Genomic DNA, 17,057 nt, shown 5'->3' with positions numbered 1-17,057 from the left:
CAGAATGTCTGAGATTTCCCTCTGAAAACAGACTTGGGGTTACTTGTGTTTTAGGCTTTCCCCTTGGCGGCCAGGTAGGTGCACCCACACATGTGAGGTACCGTTTTCATCGGGACACCTGTGGGAAAGTGTGACGGTAGGCCATGTGTTGTTGGGGGCGTGTTTCGATGGATGTGTCAAGAGAAATGTGCGGAAAATGCGTTTTTTTCCCCAAATTTCGGACTTTGCAGGGGTGTCTGGGTAAAGAATTCTGGGGCGATGTGCGCAAATCATACCTCTGCGGATTCCCACGGGTGTCCTCTTTTCGAAAATGCATGGGGTTCCCCGTTTTCCTTGGTGGCTTGGACACCCGAGGCCCATATCTGTACGTTGTGCCGGTCGGCAGAATGTCTGAGATTTCCCTCTGAAAACAGACTTGGGGTTACTTGTGTTTTAGGCTTTCCCCTTGGCGGCCAGGTAGGTGCACCCACACATGTGAGGTACCGTTTTCATCGGGACACCTGTGGGAACGCGTGACGGTAGGCCATGTGTTGTTGGGGGCGTGTTTCGATGGGTGCGTCAAGCGAAATTTGCGGAAAATATGTTTTTTCCCCAAATTTCGGACTTTGCAGGGGTGTCTGGGTAAAAAATTCTGGGGCGATGTGCGCAAATCATACCTCTGCGGATTCCCACGGGTGTCCTCTTTTCAGAAATGCATGGGGTTCCCTGTTTTCCTTGGTGGCTTGGACACCCGAGGCCCATATCTGTACGTTGTGCCGGTCGGCAGAATGTCTGAGATTTCGCCATGAAAGCAGACTTGGGGTTACTTGTGTTTTAGGCTTTCCCCTTGGCCGCCAGGTAAGTGCACCCACACATGTGAGGTACCGTTTTCATCGGGACACCTGTGGGAACGCGTGACGGTAGGCCATGTGTTGTTGGGGGCGTGTTTTGATGGGTGCGTCGAGCGAAATGTGCGGAAAAAGCATTTTTTTCCCCACATTTCGGACTTTGCAGGGCTGTCTGGGTAATACATTCTGGGGCGATGTGCGCAAATCATACCTCTGCGGATTCCCACGGGTGTCCTCTTTTTGGAAATGCATGGGGTTCCCTGTTTTCCTCGGTGGCTTGGATACCCGAGGCCCATATCTGTACGTTGTGCCGGTCGGCAGAATGTCTGAGATTTCCCTCTGAAAACAGACTTGGGGTTACTTGTGTTTTAGGCTTTCCCCTTGGCGGCCAGGTAGGTGCACCCACATATGTGATGTACCGTTTTCATCGGGACACCTGTGGGAACGCGTGACGGTAGGCCATGTGTTGTTGGGGGCGTGTTTCGATGGGTGCGTCGAGCGAAATGTGCGGAAAAAGCGTTTTTTTCCCCACATTTCGGACTTTGCGGCGCTGTCTGGGTAAAAAATTCTGGGGCGATGTGCACAAATCATACCTCTGCGGATTCCCACGGGTGTCCTCTTTTCGAAAATGCATGGGGTTCCCCGTTTTCCTTGGTGGCTTGGACACCCGAGGCCCATATCTGTACGTTGTGCCGGTCGGCAGAATGTCTGAGATTTCCCTCTGAAAACAGACTTGGGGTTACTTGTGTTTTAGGCTTTCCCCTTGGCGGCCAGTTAGGTGCACCCACACATGTGAGGTACCGTTTTCATCGGGACACATGTGGGAACGCGTGACGGTAGGCCATGTGTTGTTGGGGGCGTGTTTCGATGGGTGCGTCAAGCGAAATGTGCGGAAAATGCGTTTTTTCCCCACATTTCGGACTTTGCAGGGCTGTCTGCGTAATAAAATCTGGGCCGATGTGCGCAAATCATACCTCTGCGTATTCCCACGGGTGTCCTCTTTTCGGAAATGCATGGGGTTCCCTGTTTTCCTGGGTGACTTGGACACCCGAGGCCCATATCTGTACGTTGTGCCGGTCGGCAGAATGTCTGAGATTTCGCTCTGAAAACAGACTTGGGGTTACTTGTGTTTTAGGCTTTCCCCTTGGCGGCCAGGTAGGTGCACCCACACATGTGAGATACCGTTTTCATTGGGACACCTGTGGGAACGCGTGACGGTAGGCCATGTGTTGTTGGGGGCGTGTTTCGATGGGTGCGTCAAGCGAAATGTGCGGAAAATGCGTTTTTTCCCCCCAAATTTCGGACTTTGCAGGGGTATCTGGGTAATAAAATCTGGGCCGATGTGGGCAAATCATACCTCTGCGGATTCCCACTGGTGTCCTCTTTTCGGAAATGCATGGGGTTCCCTGTTTTCCTCGGTGGCTTGGACACCCGAGGCCCATATCTGTACGTTGTGCCGGTCGGCAGAATGTCTGAGATTTCCCTCTGAAAACAGACTTGGGGTTACTTGTGTTTTAGGCTTTCCCCTTGGCGGCCAGGTAGGTGCACCCACACATGTGAGGTACCGTTTTCATCGGGACACCTGTGGGAACGTGTGACGGTAGGCCATGTGTTGTTGGGGGCGTGTTTCGATGGGTGTGTCAAGCGAAATGTGCGGAAAATGCGTTTTTTTCCCCAAATTTCGGACTTTGCAGGGGTGTCTGGGTAAAAAATTCTGGGGCGATGTGCGCAAATCATACCTCTGCGGATTCCCACGGGTGTCCTCTTTTCGAAAATGCATGGGGTTCCCCGTTTTCCTTGGTGGCTTGGACACCCGAGGCCCATATCTGTACGTTGTGCCGGTCGGCAGAATGTCTGAGATTTCCCTCTGAAAACAGACTTGGGGTTACTTGTGTTTTAGGCTTTCCCCTTGGCGGCCAGGTAGGTGCACCCACACATGTGAGGTACCGTTTTCATCGGGACACCTGTGGGAACGCGTGACGGTAGGCCATGTGTTGTTGGGGGCGTGTTTCGATGGGTGCGTCAAGCGAAATTTGCGGAAAATATGTTTTTTCCCCAAATTTCGGACTTTGCAGGGGTGTCTGGGTAAAAAATTCTGGGGCGATGTGCGCAAATCATACCTCTGCGGATTCCCACGGGTGTCCTCTTTTCAGAAATGCATGGGGTTCCCTGTTTTCCTTGGTGGCTTGGACACCCGAGGCCCATATCTGTACGTTGTGCCGGTCGGCAGAATGTCTGAGATTTCGCTCTGAAAACAGACTTGGGGTTACTTGTGTTTAGGCTTTCCCCTTGGCTGCCAGGTAGGTGCACCCACACATGTGAGGTACCGTTTTCATCGGGACACCTGTGGGAACGCGTGACGGTAGGCCATGTGTTGTTGGGGGCGTGTTCGATGGGTGCTTCAAGCAAAATTTGCGGAAAATATGTTTTTTCCCCAAATTTCGGACTTTGCAGGGGTGTCTGGGTAAAAAATTCTGGGGCGATGTGCGCAAATCATACCTCTGCGGATTCCCACGGGTGTCCTCTTTTCGAAAATGCATGGGGTTCCCCGTTTTCCTTGGTGGCTTGGACACCCGAGGCCCATATCTGTACGTTGTGCCGGTCGGCAGAATGTCTGAGATTTCCCTCTGAAAACAGACTTGGGGTTACTTGTGTTTTAGGCTTTGCCCTTGGCGGCCAGGTAGGTGCACCCACACATGTGAGGTACCGTTTTCATCGGGACACCTGTGGGAATGCGTGACGGTAGGCCATGTGTTGTTGGGGGCGTGTTTTGATGGGTGCGTCAAGTGAAATGTGCGGAAAATGCGTTTTTTTCCCCAAATTTCGGACTTTGCAGGGGTGTCTGGGTAAAAAATTCTGGGGCGATGTGCGCAAATAATACCTCTGCGGATTCCTACGGGTGTCCTCTTTTCGGAAATGCATGGGATTCCCTGTTTTCCTCAGTGGCTTGGACACCCGAGGGCCATATCTGTACGTTGTGCTGGTCGGCAGAATGTCTGAGATTTTGCTCTGAAAACAGACTTGGGGTTACTTGTGTTTTACGCTTTCCCCTTGGCGGCCAGGTAGGTGCACCCACACATGTGAGGTACCATTTTCATCGGGACACCTGTGGGAACACGTGACGGTAGGCCATGTGTTGTTGGGGCTGTGTTTCGATGGGTGCGTCGAGCAAAATGTGCGGAAAAAGCATTTTTTTCCCCACATTTCGGACTTTGCAGGGCTTTCTGGGTAATACATTCTGGGGCGATGTGCGCAAATCATACCTCTGCGGATTCCCACGGGTGTCCTCTTTTCGGAAATGCATGGGGTTCCCTGTTTTCCTCGGTGGCTTGGATACCCGAGGCCCATATCTGTACGTTGTGCCGGTCGGCAGAATGTCTGAGATTTCCCTCTGAAAACAGACTTGGGGTTACTTGTGTTTTAGGCTTTCCCCTTGGCCGCCAGGTAAGTGCACCCACACATGTGAGGTACCGTTTTCATCGGGACACCTGTGGGAACGCGTGACGGTAGGCCATGTGTTGTTGGGGCTGTGTTTCGATGGGTGCGTCGAGCGAAATGTGCGGAAAAAGCGTTTTTTTCCCCACATTTCGGACTTTGCAGGGCTGTCTGGGTAATAAATTCTGGGGCGATGTGCGCAAATCATACCTCTGCGGATTCCCACGGGTGTCCTGTTTTCGGAAATGCATAGGGTTCCCTGTTTTCCTTGGTGGCTTGGACACCCGAGGCCCATATCTGTACGTTGTGCCGGTCGGCAGAATGTCTGAGATTTCGCTCTGAAAACAGACTTGGGGTTACTTGTGTTTTAGGCTTTCCCCTTGGCGGCCAGGTAGGTGCACCCACACATGTGAGGTACCGTTTTCATCGGGACACCTGTGGCAACGCGTGACGGTAGGCCATGAGTTGTTGGGGGCGTGTTTCGATGGGTGCGTCGAGCAAAATGTGCAGAAAAGGTGTTTTTTTCCCCACATTTCGGACTTTGCGGGGCTGTCTGGGTAATAAATTCTGGGGCGATGTGCGCAAATCATACCTCTGCGGATTCCCACGGGTGTCCTCTTTTCGGAAATGCATGGGGTTCCCTGTTTTCCTTGGAGGCTTGGACACCCGAGGCCCATATCTGTACGTTGTACCGGTCGGCAGAATGTCTGAGATTTCGCTCTGAAAACAGACTTGGGGTTACTTGTGTTTTAGGCTTTCCCCTTGGCGGCCAGGTAGGTGCACCCACACATGTGAGGTACGGTTTTCATCGGGACACCTGTGGGAACGCGTGACGGTAGGCCATGTGTTGTTGGGGGCGTGTTTCGATGGGTGCGTCGAGTGAAATGTGCGGAAAATGCGTTTTTTCCCCACATTTCGGACTTTGCAGGGCTGTCTGGGTAATAAAATCTGGGCCGATGTGCGCAAATCATACCTCTGCGTATTCCCACGGGTGTCCTCTTTTCGGAAATGCATGGGCTTCCCTGTTTTCCTGGGTGACTTGGACACCCGAGGCTCATATCTGTACGTTGTGCCGGTCGCCAGAATGTCTGAGATTTCGCTCTGAAAACAGACTTGGGGTTACTTGTGTTTTAGGCTTTCCCCTTGGCGGCCAGGTAGGTGCACCCACACATGTGAGGTACCGTTTTCATCGGGACACCTGTGGGAACGCGTGACGGTAGGCCATGTGTTGTTGGGGGCGTGTTTCGATGGGTGCGTCAAGCGAAATTTGCGGAAAATATGTTTTTTCCCCAAATTTCGGACTTTGCGGGGGTGTCTGGGTAAAACATTCTGGGGCGATGTGCGCAAATCATACCTCTGCGGATTCCCACGGGTGTCCTCTTTTCGAAAATGCATGGGGTTCCCCGTTTTCCTTGGTGGCTTGGACACCCGAGGCCCATATCTGTACGTTGTGCCGGTCGGCAGAATGTCTGAGATTTCCCTCTGAAAACAGACTTGGGGTTACTTGTGTTTTAGGCTTTCCCCTTGGCGGCCAGGTAGGTGCACCCACACATGTGAGGTACCGTTTTCATCGGGACACCTGTGGGAACGCGTGACGGTAGGCCATGTGTTGTTGGGGGCGTGTTTCGATGGGTGCGTCAAGCGAAATTTGCGGAAAATATGTTTTTTCCCCAAATTTCGGACTTGGCAGGGGTGTCTGGGTAAAAAATTCTGGGGCGATGTGCGCAAATCATACCTCTGCGGATTCCCACGGGTGTCCTCTTTTCAGAAATGCATGGGGTTCCCTGTTTTCCTTGGTGGCTTGGACACCCGAGGCCCATATCTGTACGTTGTGCCGGTCGGCAGAATGTCTGAGATTTCTCTCTGAAAACAGACTTGGGGTTACTTGTGTTTTACGCTTTCCCCTTGGCGGCCAGGTAGGTGCACCCACGCATGTGAGGTACCATTTTCATCGGGACACCTGTGGGAACACGTGACGGTAGGCCATGTGTTGTTGGGGCTGTGTTTCGATGGGTGCGTCGAGCAAAATGTGCGGAAAAATATTTTTTTTCCCCACATTTCGGACTTTGCAGGGCTGTCTGGGTAATACATTCTGGGGCGATGTGCGCAAATCATAGCTCTGCGGATTCCCACGGGTGTCCTCTTTTTGGAAATACATGGGGTTTCCTGTTTTCCTCGGTGGCTTGGATACCCGGGGCCCATATCTGTACGTTGTGCCGGTCGGCAGAATGTCTGAGATTTCCCTCTGAAAACAGACTTGGGGTTACTTGTGTTTTAGGCTTTCCCCTTGGCGGCCAGGTAGGTGCACCCACATATGTGATGTACCGTTTTCATCGGGACACCTGTGGGAACGCGTGACGGTAGGCCATGTGTTGTTGGGGGCGTGTTTCGATGGGTGCGTCGAGCGAAATGTGCGGAAAAAGCGTTTTTTTCCCCACATTTCAGACTTTGCGGCGCTGTCTGGGTAAAAAATTCTGGGGCGATGTGCACAAATCATACCTCTGCGGATTCCCACGGGTGTCCTCTTTTCGAAAATGCATGGGGTTCCCCGTTTTCCTTGGTGGCTTGGACACCCGAGGCCCATATCTGTACGTTGTGCCGGTCGGCAGAATGTCTGAGATTTCCCTCTGAAAACAGACTTGGGGTTACTTGTGTTTTAGGCTTTCCCCTTGGCGGCCAGTTAGGTGCACCCACACATGTGAGGTACCGTTTTCATCGGGACACATGTGGGAACGCGTGACGGTAGGCCATGTGTTGTTGGGGTCGTGTTTCGATGGGTGCGTCAAGCGAAATGTGCGGAAAATGCGTTTTTTCCCCACATTTCGGACTTTGCAGGGCTGTCTGGGTAATAAAATCTGGGCCGATGTGCGCAAATCATACCTCTGCGTATTCCCACGGGTGTCCTCTTTTCGGAAATGCATGGGGTTCCCTGTTTTCCTGGGTGACTTGGACACCCGAGGCCCATATCTGTACGTTGTGCCGGTCGGCAGAATGTCTGAGATTTCGCTCTGAAAACAGACTTGGGGTTACTTGTGTTTTAGGCTTTCCCCTTGGCGGCCAGGTAGGTGCACCCACACATGTGAGATACCGTTTTCATCGGGACACCTGTGGGAACGCGTGACGGTAGGCCATGTGTTGTTGGGGGCGTGTTTCGATGGGTGCGTCAAGCGAAATGTGCGGAAAATGCATTTTTTTCCCCCAAATTTCGGACTTTGCAGGGGTATCTGGGTAATAAAATCTGGGCCGATGTGGGCAAATCATACCTCTGCGGATTCCCACTGGTGTCCTCTTTTCGGAAATGCATGGGGTTCCCTGTTTTCCTCGGTGGCTTGGACACCCGAGGCCCATATCTGTACGTTGTGCCGGTCGGCAGAATGTCTGAGATTTCCCTCTGAAAACAGACTTGGGGTTACTTGTGTTTTAGGCTTTCCCCTTGGCGGCCAGGTAGGTGCACCCACACATGTGAGGTACCGTTTTCATCGGGACACCTGTGGGAAAGTGTGACGGTAGGCCATGTGTTGTTGGGGGCGTGTTTCGATGGATGTGTCAAGAGAAATGTGCGGAAAATGCGTTTTTTTCCCCAAATTTCGGACTTTGCAGGGGTGTCTGGGTAAAAAATTCTGGGGCGATGTGCGCAAATCATACCTCTGCGGATTCCCACGGGTGTCCTCTTTTCGAAAATGCATGGGGTTCCCCGTTTTCCTTGGTGGCTTGGACACCCGAGGCCCATATCTGTACGTTGTGCCGGTCGGCAGAATGTCTGAGATTTCCCTCTGAAAACAGACTTGGGGTTACTTGTGTTTTAGGCTTTCCCCTTGGCGGCCAGGTAGGTGCACCCACACATGTGAGGTACCGTTTTCATCGGGACACCTGTGGGAACGCGTGACGGTAGGCCATGTGTTGTTGGGGGCGTGTTTCGATGGGTGCGTCAAGCGAAATTTGCGGAAAATATGTTTTTTCCCCAAATTTCGGACTTTGCAGGGGTGTCTGGGTAAAAAATTCTGGGGCGATGTGCGCAAATCATACCTCTGCGGATTCCCACGGGTGTCCTCTTTTCAGAAATGCATGGGGTTCCCTGTATTCCTTGGTGGATTGGACACCCGAGGCCCATATCTGTACGTTGTGCCGGTCGGCAGAATGTCTGAGATTTCGCTCTGAAAACAGACTTGGGGTTACTTGTGTTTAGGCTTTCCCCTTGGCTGCCAGGTAGGTGCACCCACACATGTGAGGTACCGTTTTCATCGGGACACCTGTGGGAACGCGTGACGGTAGGCCATGTGTTGTTGGGGGCGTGTTCGATGGGTGCTTCAAGCAAAATTTGCGGAAAATATGTTTTTTCCCCAAATTTCGGACTTTGCAGGGGTGTCTGGGTAAAAAATTCTGGGGCGATGTGCGCAAATCATACCTCTGCGGATTCCCACGGGTGTCCTCTTTTCGAAAATGCATGGGGTGCCCCGTTTTCCTTGGTGGCTTGGACACCCGAGGCCCATATCTGTACGTTGTGCCGGTCGGCAGAATGTCTGAGATTTCCCTCTGAAAACAGACTTGGGGTTACTTGTGTTTTAGGCTTTCCCCTTGGCGGCCAGGTAGGTGCCCCCACACATGTGAGGTACCGTTTTCATCGGGACACCTGTGGGAATGCGTGACGGTAGGCCATGTGTTGTTGGGGGCGTGTTTCGATGGGTGCGTCAAGCGAAATTTGCGGAAAATATGTTTTTTCCCCAAATTTCGGACTTTGCAGGGGTGTCTGGGTAAAAAATTCTGGGGCGATGTGCGCAAATCATACCTCTGCGGATTCCCACGGGTGTCCTCTTTTCAGAAATGCATGGGGTTCCCTGTTTTCCTTGGTGGCTTGGACACCCGAGGCCCATATCTGTACGTTGTGCCGGTCGGCAGAATGTCTGAGATTTCGCCATGAAAGCAGACTTGGGGTTACTTGTGTTTTAGGCTTTCCCCTTGGCCGCCAGGTAAGTGCACCCACACATGTGAGGTACCGTTTTCATCGGGACACCTGTGGGAACGCGTGACGGTAGGCCATGTGTTGTTGGGGGCGTGTTTTGATGGGTGCGTCGAGCGAAATGTGCGGAAAAAGCATTTTTTTCCCCACATTTCGGACTTTGCAGGGCTGTCTGGGTAATACATTCTGGGGCGATGTGCGCAAATCATACCTCTGCGGATTCCCACGGGTGTCCTCTTTTTGGAAATGCATGGGGTTCCCTGTTTTCCTCGGTGGCTTGGATACCCGAGGCCCATATCTGTACGTTGTGCCGGTCGGCAGAATGTCTGAGATTTCCCTCTGAAAACAGACTTGGGGTTACTTGTGTTTTAGGCTTTCCCCTTGGCGGCCAGGTAGGTGCACCCACATATGTGATGTACCGTTTTCATCGGGACACCTGTGGGAACGCGTGACGGTAGGCCATGTGTTGTTGGGGGCGTGTTTCGATGGGTGCGTCGAGCGAAATGTGCGGAAAAAGCGTTTTTTTCCCCACATTTCGGACTTTGCGGCGCTGTCTGGGTAAAAAATTCTGGGGCGATGTGCACAAATCATACCTCTGCGGATTCCCACGGGTGTCCTCTTTTCGAAAATGCATGGGGTTCCCCGTTTTCCTCGGTGGCTTGGATACCCGAGGCCCATATCTGTACGTTGTGCCGGTCGGCAGAATGTCTGAGATTTCCCTCTGAAAACAGACTTGGGGTTACTTGTGTTTTAGGCTTTCCCCTTGGCGGCCAGGTAGGTGCACCCACATATGTGATGTACCGTTTTCATCGGGACACCTGTGGGAACGCGTGACGGTAGGCCATGTGTTGTTGGGGGCGTGTTTCGATGGGTGCGTCGAGCGAAATGTGCGGAAAAAGCGTTTTTTTCCCCACATTTCGGACTTTGCGGCGCTGTCTGGGTAAAAAATTCTGGGGCGATGTGCACAAATCATACCTCTGCGGATTCCCACGGGTGTCCTCTTTTCGAAAATGCATGGGGTTCCCCGTTTTCCTTGGTGGCTTGGACACCCGAGGCCCATATCTGTACGTTGTGCCGGTCGGCAGAATGTCTGAGATTTCCCTCTGAAAACAGACTTGGGGTTACTTGTGTTTTAGGCTTTCCCCTTGGCGGCCAGTTAGGTGCACCCACACATGTGAGGTACCGTTTTCATCGGGACACATGTGGGAACGCGTGACGGTAGGCCATGTGTTGTTGGGGGCGTGTTTCGATGGGTGCGTCAAGCGAAATGTGCGGAAAATGCGTTTTTTTCCCCACATTTCGGACTTTGCAGGGCTGTCTGGGTAATAAAATCTGGGCCGATGTGCGCAAATCATACCTCTGCGTATTCCCACGGGTGTCCTCTTTTCGGAAATGCATGGGGTTCCCTGTTTTCCTGGGTGACTTGGACACCCGAGGCCCATATCTGTACGTTGTGCCGGTCGGCAGAATGTCTGAGATTTCGCTCTGAAAACAGACTTGGGGTTACTTGTGTTTTAGGCTTTCCCCTTGGCGGCCAGGTAGGTGCACCCACACATGTGAGATACCGTTTTCATCGGGACACCTGTAGGAACTCGTGACGGTAGGCCATGTGTTGTTGGGGGCGTGTTTCGATGGGTGCGTCAAGCGAAATGTGCGGAAAATGCGTTTTTTCCCCCCAAATTTCGGACTTTGCAGGGGTATCTGGGTAATAAAATCTGGGCCGATGTGGGCAAATCATACCTCTGCGGATTCCCACTGGTGTCCTCTTTTCGGAAATGCATGGGGTTCCCTGTTTTCCTCGGTGGCTTGGACACCCGAAGCCCATATCTGTACGTTGTGCCGGTCGGCAGAATGTCTGAGATTTCCCTCTGAAAACAGACTTGGGGTTACTTGTGTTTTAGGCTTTCCCCTTGGCGGCCAGGTAGGTGCACCCACACATGTGAGGTACCGTTTTCATCGGGACACCTGTGGAAACGTGTGACGGTAGGCCATGTGTTGTTGGGGGCGTGTTTCGATGGGTGTGTCAAGCGAAATGTGCGGAAAATGCTTTTTTTCCCCCAAATTTCGGACTTTGCAGGGGTGTCTGGGTAAAAAATTCTGGGGCGATGTGCGCAAATCATACCTCTGCGGATTCCCACGGGTGTCCTCTTTTCGAAAATGCATGGGGTTCCCCGTTTTCCTTGGTGGCTTGGACACCCGAGGCCCATATCTGTACGTTGTGCCGGTCGGCAGAATGTCTGAGATTTCCCTCTGAAAACAGACTTGGGGTTACTTGTGTTTTAGGCTTTCCCCTTGGCGGCCAGGTAGGTGCACCCACACATGTGAGGTACCGTTTTCATCGGGACACCTGTGGGAACGCGTGACGGTAGGCCATGTGTTGTTGGGGGCGTGTTTCGATGGGTGCGTCAAGCGAAATTTGCGGAAAATATGTTTTTTCCCCAAATTTCGGACTTTGCAGGGGTGTCTGGGTAAAAAATTCTGGGGCGATGTGCGCAAATCATACCTCTGCGGATTCCCACGGGTGTCCTCTTTTCAGAAATGCATGGGGTTCCCTGTTTTCCTTGGTGGCTTGGACACCCGAGGCCCATATCTGTACGTTGTGCCGGTCGGCAGAATGTCTGAGATTTCGCTCTGAAAACAGACTTGGGGTTACTTGTGTTTAGGCTTTCCCCTTGGCTGCCAGGTAGGTGCACCCACACATGTGAGGTACCGTTTTCATCGGGACACCTGTGGGAACGCGTGACGGTAGGCCATGTGTTGTTGGGGGCGTGTTCGATGGGTGCTTCAAGCAAAATTTGCGGAAAATATGTTTTTTCCCCAAATTTCGGACTTTGCAGGGGTGTCTGGGTAAAAAATTCTGGGGCGATGTGCGCAAATCATACCTCTGCGGATTCCCACGGGTGTCCTCTTTTCGAAAATGCATGGGGTTCCCCGTTTTCCTTGGTGGCTTGGACACCCGAGGCCCATATCTGTACGTTGTGCCGGTCGGCAGAATGTCTGAGATTTCCCTCTGAAAACAGACTTGGGGTTACTTGTGTTTTAGGCTTTCCCCTTGGCGGCCAGGTAGGTGCACCCACACATGTGAGGTACCATTTTCATTGGGACACCTGTGGGAATGCGTGACGGTAGGCCATGTGTTGTTGGGGGCGTGTTTCGATGGGTGCGTCAAGCGAAATTTGCGGAAAATATGTTTTTTCCCCAAATTTCGGACTTTGCAGGGGTGTCTGGGTAAAAAATTCTGGGGCGATGTGCGCAAATCATACCTCTGCGGATTCCCACGGGTGTCCTCTTTTCAGAAATGCATGGGGTTCCCTGTTTTCCTTGGTGGCTTGGACACCCGAGGCCCATATCTGTACGTTGTGCCGGTCGGCAGAATGTCTGAGATTTCGCTCTGAAAACAGACTTGGGGTTACTTGTGTTTAGGCTTTCCCCTTGGCTGCCAGGTAGGTGCACCCACACATGTGAGGTACCGTTTTCATCGGGACACCTGTGGGAACGCGTGACGGTAGGCCATGTGTTGTTGGGGGCGTGTTTTGGTGGGTGCGTCAAGTGAAATGTGCGGAAAATGCGTTTTTTCCCCCAAATTTCGGACTTTGCAGGGGTGTCTGGGTAAAAAATTCTGGGGCGATGTGCGCAAATAATACCTCTGCGGATTCCTACGGGTGTCCTCTTTTCGGAAATGCATGGGGTTCCCTGTTTTCCTCAGTGGCTTGGACACCCGAGGGCCATATCTGTACGTTGTGCTGGTCGGCAGAATGTCTGAGATTTCGCTCTGAAAACAGACTTGGGGTTACTTGTGTTTTACGCTTTCCCCTTGGCGGCCAGGTAGGTGCACCCACACATGTGAGGTACCATTTTCATCGGGACACCTGTGGGAACACGTGACGGCAGGCCATGTGTTGTTGGGGCTGTGTTTCGATGGGTGCGTCGAGCAAAATGTGCGGAAAAAGCATTTTTTTCCCCACATTTCGGACTTTGCAGGGCTGTCTGGGTAATACATTCTGGGGCGATGTGCGCAAATCATACCTCTGCGGATTCCCACGGGTGTCCTCTTTTCGGAAATGCATGGGGTTCCCTGTTTTCCTCGGTGGCTTGGATACCCGAGGCCCATATCTGTACGTTGTGCCGGTCGGCAGAATGTCTGAGATTTCCCTCTGAAAACAGACTTGGGGTTACTTGTGTTTTAGGCTTTCCCCTTGGCGGCCAGGTAGGTGCACCCACATATGTGATGTACCGTTTTCATCGGGACACCTGTGGGAATGCGTGACGGTAGGCCATGTGTTGTTGGGGGCGTGTTTCGATGGGTGCGTCGAGCGAAATGTGCGGAAAATGCGTTTTTTCCCCACATTTCGGACTTTGCAGGGCTGTCTGGGTAATAAAATATGGGCCGATGTGCGCAAATCATACCTCTGCGTATTCCCACGGGTGTCCTCTTTTCGGAAATGCATGGGGTTCCCTATTTTCCTGGGTGACTTGGACACCCGAGGCCCATATCTGTACGTTGTGCCGGTCGGCAGAATGTCTGAGATTTCGCTCTGAAAACAGACTTGGGGATACTTGTGTTTTAGGCTTTCCCCTTGGCGGCCAGGTAGGTGCACCCACACATGTGAGATACCGTTTTCATCGGGACACCTGTGGGAACGCGTGACGGTAGGCCATGTGTTGTTGGGGGCGTGTTTCGATGGGTGCGTCAAGCGAAATGTGCGGAAAATGCGTTTTTTTCCCACAAATTTCGGACTTTGCAGGGGTATCTGGGTAATAAAATCTGGGCCGATGTGGGCAAATCATACCTCTGCGGATTCCCACGGGTGTCCTCTTTTCGGAAATGCATGGGGTTCCCTGTTTTCCTCGGTGGCTTGGACACCCGAGGCCCATATCTGTACATTGTACCGGTCGGCAGAATGTCTGAGATTTCGCTCTGAAAATAGACTTGGGGTTACTTGTGTTTTAGGCTTTCCCCTTGGCGGCCAGGTAGGTGCACCCACACATGTGAGGTACCGATTCATCGGGACACCTGTGGGAACGCGTCACAGTAGGCCATGTGTTGTTGGGGGCGTGTTTCGATGGGTGTGTCAAGCGAAATGTGCGGAAAATGCGTTTTTTTCCCCAAATTTCGGACTTTGCAGGGGTGTCTGGGTAAAAAATTCTGGGGCGATGTGCACAAATCATACCTCTGCGGATTCCCACTGGTGTCCTCTTTTCGCAAATGCATGGGGTTCCCCGTTTTCCTTGGTGGCATGGACACCCGAGGCCCATATCTGTACGTTGTGCCGGTCGGCAGAATGTCTGAGATTTCCCTCTGAAAACAGACTTGGGGTTACTTGTGTTTTAGGCTTTCCCCATGGCGGCCAGGTAGGTGCACCCACACATGTGAGGTACCGTTTTCATCGGGACACCTGTGGGAACGCGTGACGGTAGGCCATGTGTTGTTGGCGGCGTGTTTCGCTGGGTGCGTCAAGCGAAATTTGCGGAAAATATGTTTTTTCCCCAAATTTCGGACTTTGCGGCGCTGTCTGGGTAAAAACTTCTGGGGCGATGTGCACAAATCATACCTCTGCGGATTCCCACGGGTGTCCTCTTTCGAAAATGCATGGGGTTCCCCGTTTTCCTTGGTGGCTTGGACACCCGAGGCCCATATCTGTACGTTGTGCCGGTCGGCAGAATGTCTGAGATTTCCCTCTGAAAACAGACTTGGGGTTACTTGTGTTTTAGGCTTTCCCCTTGGCGGCCAGGTAGGTGCACCCACACATGTGAGATACCGTTTTCATCGGGACACCTGTGGGAACGCGTGACGGTAGGCCATGTGTTGTTGGGGGCGTGTTTCGATGGGTGCGTCAAGCGAAATGTGCGGAAAATGCGTTTTTTCCCCACATTTCGGACTTTGCAGGGCTGTCTGGGTAATAAAATCTGGGCCGATGTGCGCAAATCATACCTCTGCGTATTCCCACGGGTGTCCTCTTTTCGGAAATACATGGGGTTCCCTGTTTTCCTGGATGACTTGGACACCCGAGTCCCATATCTGTACGTTGTGCCGGTCGGCAGAATGTCTGAGATTTCGCTCTGAAAACAGACTTGGGGTTACTTGTGTTTTAGGCTTTCCCCTTGGCGGCCAGGTAGGTGCACCCACACATGTGAGATACTGTTTTCATCGGGACACCTGTGGGAACGCGTGACGGTAGGCCATGTGTTGTTGGGGGCGTGTTTCGATGGGTGCGTCAAGCGAAATGTGCGGAAAATGCGTTTTTTTTCCCCAAATTTCGGACTTTGCAGGGGTATCTGGGTAATAAAATCTGGGCCGATGTGGGCAAATCATACCTCTGCGGATTCCCACGGGTGTCCTCTTTTCGGAAATGCATGGGGTTCCCTGTTTTCCTCGGTGGCTTGGACACCCGAGGCCCATATCTGTACATTGTTCCGGTCGGCAGAATTTCTGAGATTTCGCTCTGAAAATAGTCTTGGGGTTACTTGTGTTTTAGGCTTTCCCCTTGGCGGCCAGGTAGGTGCACCCACACATGTGAGGTACCGTTTTCATCGGGACACCTGTGGGAACACGTGACGGTAGGCCATGTGTTGTTGGGGGCGTGTTTCGATGGGTGCGTCAAGCGAAATGTGCGGAAAATGCGTTTTTTTCCCCCAATTTCGGATTTTGCAGGGGTGTCTGGGTAAAAAATTCTGGGGCGATGTGCGCAAATCATACCTCTGCGGATTCCCACGGGTGTCCTCTTTTCGGAAATGCATGGGGTTCCCTGTTTTCCTCGGTGGCTTGGACACCCGAGGCCCATATCTGTACGTTGTGCCGGTCGGCAGAATGTCTGAGATTTCCCTCTGAAAACAGACTTGGGGTTACTTGTGTTTTAGGCTTTCCCCTTGGCGGCCAGGTAGGTGCACCCACACATGTGAGGTACCATTTTCATCGGGACACCTGTGGGAACGCGTCACAGTAGGCCATGTGTTGTTGGGGGCGTGTTTCGATGGGTGCGTCAAGTGAAGTGAAATGTGCGGAAAATGCGTTTCTTTCCCCAAATTTCGGACTTTGCAGGGGTGTCTGGGTAAAAAATTCTGGGGCAATGTGCGCAAATAATACCTCTGCGGATTCCTACGGGTGTCCTCTTTTCGGAAATGCATGGGGTTCCCTGTTTTCCTCAGTGGCTTGGACACCCGAGGGCCATATCTGTACGTTGTGCTGGTCGGCAGAATGTCTGAGATTTCGCTCTGAAAACAGACTTGGGGTTACTTGTGTTTTACGCTTTCCCCTTGGCGGCCAGGTAGCTGCACCCACACATGTGAGGTACCATTTTCATCGGGACACCTGTGGGAACACGTGACGGTAGGCCATGTGTTGTTGGGGCTGTGTTTCGATGGGTGCGTCGAGCAAAATGTGCGGAAAAAGCATTTTTTTCCCCACATTTCGGACTTTGCAGCGCTGTCTGGGTAAAAAATTCTGGGGCGATGTGCACAAATCATACCTCTGCGGATTCCCACGGGTGTCCTCTTTTCGAAAATGCATGGGGTTCCCCGTTTTCCTTGGTGGCTTGGACACCCGAGGCCCATATCTGTACGTTGTGCCGGTCGGCAGAATGTCTGAGATTTCCCTCTGAAAACAGACTTGGGGTTACTTGTGTTTTAGGCTTTCCCCTTGGCGGCCAGTTAGGTGCACCCACACATGTGAGGTACCGTTTTCATCGGGACACCTGTGGGAACGCGTGACGGTAGGCCATGTGTTGTTGGGGGCGTGTTTCGATGGGTGCGTCAAGCGAAATGTGCGGAAAATGCGTTTTTTCCCCACATTTCGGACTTTGCAGGGCTGTCTGGGTAATGAAATCTGGGCCGATGTGCGC

Source organism: Ambystoma mexicanum, chromosome 3p (assembly GCF_040938575.1).
Source record: "Ambystoma mexicanum isolate Mex_15411 chromosome 3p, UKY_AmexF1_1, whole genome shotgun sequence".
Lineage (NCBI taxonomy): Eukaryota > Metazoa > Chordata > Amphibia > Caudata > Ambystomatidae > Ambystoma > Ambystoma mexicanum.
Note: the sequence above shows the minus strand (reverse complement) of the source record.